This window comes from Opisthocomus hoazin, chromosome 5, assembly GCF_030867145.1.
Source record: "Opisthocomus hoazin isolate bOpiHoa1 chromosome 5, bOpiHoa1.hap1, whole genome shotgun sequence".
NCBI classification, from domain to species: domain Eukaryota; kingdom Metazoa; phylum Chordata; class Aves; order Opisthocomiformes; family Opisthocomidae; genus Opisthocomus; species Opisthocomus hoazin.
This window is the reverse complement of record NC_134418.1, coordinates 382,286-387,235: the sequence shown is the minus strand read 5'-3', so window position 1 is coordinate 387,235 and position 4,950 is coordinate 382,286. Positions and strand designations below refer to the sequence as shown.

The window sequence follows — 4,950 nt, the reverse complement described above, 5'->3', positions numbered from 1 at the left end:
GGTTGCGGCTGCAGCGAGGGAGAAGGTGAGCGCGGGGTGTGTGGGGGTGTGGATGGAGTGGCAGGTCCTGGGGAAAAGCCCCCGGGAGGTCGGGGGCAAGGAGCGGCGGGGGTGCGGCGCCGTGTCGCAGCCGCGAGTCGGGGGCTGCCCGGAGCGGGAGGCGCGCGGCAGGGCGCTGCCCGGAGCCGTGCGGAGGCGCCGCCCCCTGCCGGCGGCGCCGCCCCCTGCCGGCGGCGCGCGCTGCCTGGACCCGGAGGTGGGGCCGGGCGTGGGCGCCGCGCCGTGTCCGCTGGCGCCGTCCCCTGGCCGCGATGCGGTACTGCAGCCCGGCGTTCCGCGCAGGGACTGGGGACTGGCCACTCCGGCGCGCCGTCGGCACGTGGCGCATGCGCGGTACGGCGCAGCAGCATGGCGGCGCCCTGGTGTCGGGTGCCGGGGCGGCGGGGGAGCGGAGAGGCCAGCCGTGAGGCGCGGGCTCCCCTGCGACGGGTGCGGGGGTGCGTGGTGGCTGCCCGAGGGTGGTGGGACGGGAAGCTTCGAGCCGCCCGCTGCGGCAGGCTGCCGGTGCGCTGGAGGCGAGGCGGGTGCGGGCAGCCCCGGGGCCAGAGGCGGGAGGTGACGCAGGGTGAGGGGGGAAGGATGCGGGCACCCCCCCCAACTCGGCAGCGCTCCCCGGCCCCGCTCGCCCCGCGCAGCCGCCCCCAGCTCCAGCACGTCCCCTGAAGCCTGTCCCGGAGCCCCCGGCCTCCCCCAAGGCCCGTGGTGCGGGCGGCACACTGGGCCTCGAGCGTGCCTCGGCCTCCCTTAACGCGGTCGCCGCTGCTTCTTTCTCTGTGGCAGGGGCCGCGCTGAGGACGCGTTTGTCCGTTCCTGCCCTGGGGATGCCGTTGGCTGCGCCCGCTCCAGGCTTGTGAGGGCTGTGTGTGCCGGGCCTCGGTCTCCTGGCGTCGTGGGGGCGAAAAGGGAGAGGCGGAGCGTTGAGTGGCTGCGGACGGGAGCTGGCGGGGCTGAAGCTGGAGAGTCCCGAGAAGGCTGAAGAAGAAAAAAAAATGGAAGGCCACCTGGCTGGAAGCTGCCTGGCTCCGCAGGCAGGAGAGAGCCTGCCTCTGCGGGTGAGGAAGGCTCCCTCTTGGTAGCCTGCAGCAGGCCAGGCCGCCAGCGTGTCCCGCAGGGTCTGTATGTGTCACCAGCAGCAGCATGGTACGGTTGTGGAGCGCGTGAGCGAGCGAGGCTACGTGCCTAGGGAGCCTCGTGTCCTGAGAGCCGCGACACATGCGCGTTTTTTCTTAGGTGTAGGACAGCCAAGCGACCGGACTTACGGAAGAGGAAGGGAGGAGCGCAGGAGAGAGAAGCGCCTGAAGCGGCAGAGTCTCCCGACAGCGCCGAGAGCGAGATCTGCGGTGAGTGGCGGGCCTCCGGGGCCCTGTCGCCCCTCTTCTGCGTCCCGGGCCCTCCCCTGGATCCTTCTCTCTCCCACGCTGCTGTGATTGTTTTGTTTGTTTTTTTTTTCTTTTTCCTTTTCTTTCCCTTTCCCTGTACCTCCCGTCTTCTGTCTGTGTTTGTGTCCTGCTACCTCTCCCTCTTTTTCTCCCTCCAGAATTTCTTTAGCCGGCTCCCTGTCTCTGTTTCTCTGTCCTGCTGCCTGTCCGGTCGTTTCTTGCTATACGTCCCTGTTCAGCCAGCTCTCCCTTTTTGCCTTTCTCTCCTTCTCTGTCCTGCTTCATGGCCCTTTCTCTCCGTCCTGTAGCCCCTTGCTGGTTTGTTTTGGGGTTTCCCTGCACACACCCCCCCGCCTCCCCTCTTCTTGGTCTCTTTGTCTAGATCTGACCCTTTCTTTGTTTCTCGGTCCCTTTTTTCCTGTTCACTGTCCTTTTTCTCTCTCTGCCTGTGTGTCCTGTGCTCCATTGCCATCTTTGTCTCTCCTTTCTTCTTCATCTCCTCCCCCTGCCCCTGTCTCTCTCTCCCTCTTTCGCGCTCACCGGCCCAACATTTTCGTGCTCCGTCTCTGCAAGGCTCCTCGTCCCTGTTTTTCTTGATTTCTCTACCTCTCTGGCGTTTTCTTTCGACCCTTCTTTCTCTCTGAGCTCCTCGGTCTTCTCCCGTGTCTTATTTTCGTCTTCCTAGGGCTCTGCCCTGCTCCCCGTCACTTATTTTCTCTCTCCGTTTCTCTGCCCTGCTCCCCCTCGCTCTCTTTCTTTCTCCGTTCCCCTCTGCTGCTCCACAGCAGTGTTTTTCCTTTCTCCGGCTCTCTGACCTGCTCCCCGCCCACCCAGGTTGGCCGTCCCAGGTTTTGTGCTGTTTTTTCCCTTCTCCGCCTCTCTCTCCTGCTGCCCAGCCGAGGCGTTTCCCCCTCCGTCTCTGTCCTGCTCCCCTGTCTCTTATTTTTGCCTGTCTTTCACTTTATCCTGCCTCCCTGTCCCCTTTTTCTCTCTCAGTATCACCTTGTCCCACTCCCTTTCTTTGACAATCTGTCCTGCTCCTTGTCCTTCTCTTTCCCTTCTCTGTCATTCCCCATCCTTCTTCTGGCCTTTCTTCCTTCTCTTTCTACCCTGCTGCCGCAGTGCTTCTTTCTCCATCGCTGTCCTGCTCCCTGGCCCTTGTTTCCTCTCGCCGTCACTCTGTCCTGGTTCCTGTTCCCCGGTTTTTCTGTCTCTGTGTCTCTGTCCTGCTGCCTGTCTGGTTGTTTCTTGCTATACGTCCCTGTCCAGCCGGCTCTCCCTTTTTGCCTTTCTCTCCTTCTCTGTCTTGCTTCCCGGCCCTTTCTTCTCTTCCTCTCTCTCTGTCCACTAGCCCCTTGCTGGTTTGTGTTGGGGTTCCAACCCTAACCACCCTCTTCTTCGTCTGACCCTTTCTTTGTTTCTTAATACCTTTTTCCCTGTTCACTGTCGTTTTTCTCTTTCTGTCAGTGTGTGGGGACGGGGGTGGGAAGCTTGGGGCGGGGAGTGGAGGCTGGAAAGAGGTAGGAGGTTGCAGAGGGGTGGGAAGCTGAACTATGTAGAGGCCAGCAAAATGGGAGGTAGGAGGCTGATGAGGGGTGGGAGGCTGGGGGCGAGAGTAGAGACCAGAAAAAGAAGGAGGCCGGAAAGGGGTGGGAGGCCGCAGCAGGGTGGGAGGCCGGGGGCGAGAGTAGAGGCCAGAAAGAAAAAAAGGAGGCCGCAGAGGGGTGGGAGGCCGCAGAGGGGTGGGAGGCCAGGGGCGAGAGTAGAGGCCAGAAAAAAAGGAGGCTGGAAAGAGATGGGAGGCTGGGGGGTGTGAGTAGAGGCCAGAAAGGCCCTTTTCTTCCGGCTTCTTCCCTGTCTTTATCTCTCTTTCCTGCCTTGTTTATTCCTCTGATTCAAGTTCTCTCTCGATCTGTGAGTTCTGCTTCCCACTCATCATATTCTCTCTCTTTCTCTGTCCTATTCCTGCATACAGTGTGCAGTGAGGCTTCTTGTCTAGGAAGCCGCGTCTCGTATGAGCTCTAAGACAACCACATGCATTTTCTCTCAGGTGGAGGCGAGCCAAACGATTTGAGTTACAGAAGAAGAAGGGAAGAGAGAAGGAGAGAGAAGCATCTGAAGTGTCCAAGTCTCCCGGCAGCACCGAGAGTGAGAGCTGCGGTGAGTCCTGGGCCCTCGGGGCCCTGTCACCCCTCTTCTGCATCCTGGGCCCTCCCCTGGCTTCCTCTCTTTCCCACACTGCTACGATTATTTTTTTTTCTGCTCTTGTGTACCTTCTTTCTCCATCTGTCTCTGACTTGTCCCCATCTTTTAGGTCCTCCCTCTTTCTGCCCTGCAGCCCGTGGCGTTTTTTTCCTTCTTCCCCTCTTTCTGTTCAGCTCCCGGTTACTACTTTTGCTTTCCTCCTGCTCTGTAGCCTGTCAGTACTTTTGCTGTCTCTGGTGCTCTTTTGTCTGGCTCCTTGTCCCTTGATTTGAGGCCTTCCTTCTCGGCTCCATAGCGCGTCACAGATCTACTGCTTTCTCCATGTCTATTCTATTCTATTTCCTCATCTCTCTTTGCCCAGGTCCCTGCCGCTATTCTTTTTTCCTCTTTCAATGCTACAGGGTTTTTTTTTGCATCTCCTTCCTGCTCCCCGTTCTTCATTTTCGGTCTCTGTCCTGCTCCCTCTTCTTCTTTCTGCTGCCACTCTTCCTCTCTTCCTGCTGCTTCTTTCTCCATCTCTGTGGGACTGCCTGTCCCCGTGCTTCTCTCGCTGTCCCTTTCCCCGCTTCGTGCTTTCTCGTTACACCGCCGCTGTCCAGCCATCTGTCACTTTTCTCCTCTCTTGTAGTGGCCTGCACCCTGCTCCTCATTTTTGGCGGCCTCTGCCGAACAGCGCATCGCTCCGGGAGCCGACTGACCGACTGTTCCCTGCTGGAGCAACGGGCGCAGTTGCGGGAAGGACTGCCGAGGTGTCGGAGGGGCAGAGGGAGCATCGGGGGCCCCGAGCCCCGGAGCAGAGCAGCTCCCGGGACTGGCTGGGTGCGTGACTAATAAAGACCTGCGGTCCCTTTTGCCCTCGCGGCTGCATTTGTGCTTGGTTTGCACGGGACGAGGGGCTGCGCCAGAGCCCAAGGCAGGAGGGGACGGGCTGTGGGGCAGGGGCGACGGCCCCCTGTTCCTGCCGGGCTCCAGTCGTGGGCCCGGGGCCGGGGGAGCCCCAGGTGTGGGCAGCACGGCTGATGGCGACGGCCCCTCCCTCTGCCGGTGGAGGGCCCGGTGCTGCCGTGACCGGGGTGGCCGTGGAGGGGCCGGTGCGAGCCGAGGGAGGAGCGGAGCCGTGGCCGGGCTGCGGCTGCAGCGAGGGAGAAGGTGAGCGCGGGGTGGGGGGGGGAGGTGGATGGAGCAGCGCGTCCCGGGGAAAAGCCCCCGGGAGGGCGGGGTCCGTGTCGGGGACAGGGAGGGGCGGGGGTTCGGCGCCGTGTCGGAGCCGCGAGTCGGGGGCTGCCCGGAGCCGTGCGGAGGTGCC

The 4,950-nt window shown here is 61.9% G+C and overlaps 1 long non-coding RNA gene across 1 annotated transcript; it reads left to right on the top strand.

The window, feature by feature from the left end:
- Window positions 1-815: 815 nt before the first annotated feature.
- Window positions 816-4,463, top strand: LOC142361372 (uncharacterized). Its single transcript, XR_012763955.1, has 3 exons — window positions 816-1,400; window positions 3,490-3,599; window positions 4,273-4,463. It is a non-coding gene; the product is annotated as an uncharacterized LOC142361372 (long non-coding RNA).
- The last annotated feature ends 487 nt before the right edge of the window (window positions 4,464-4,950 follow it).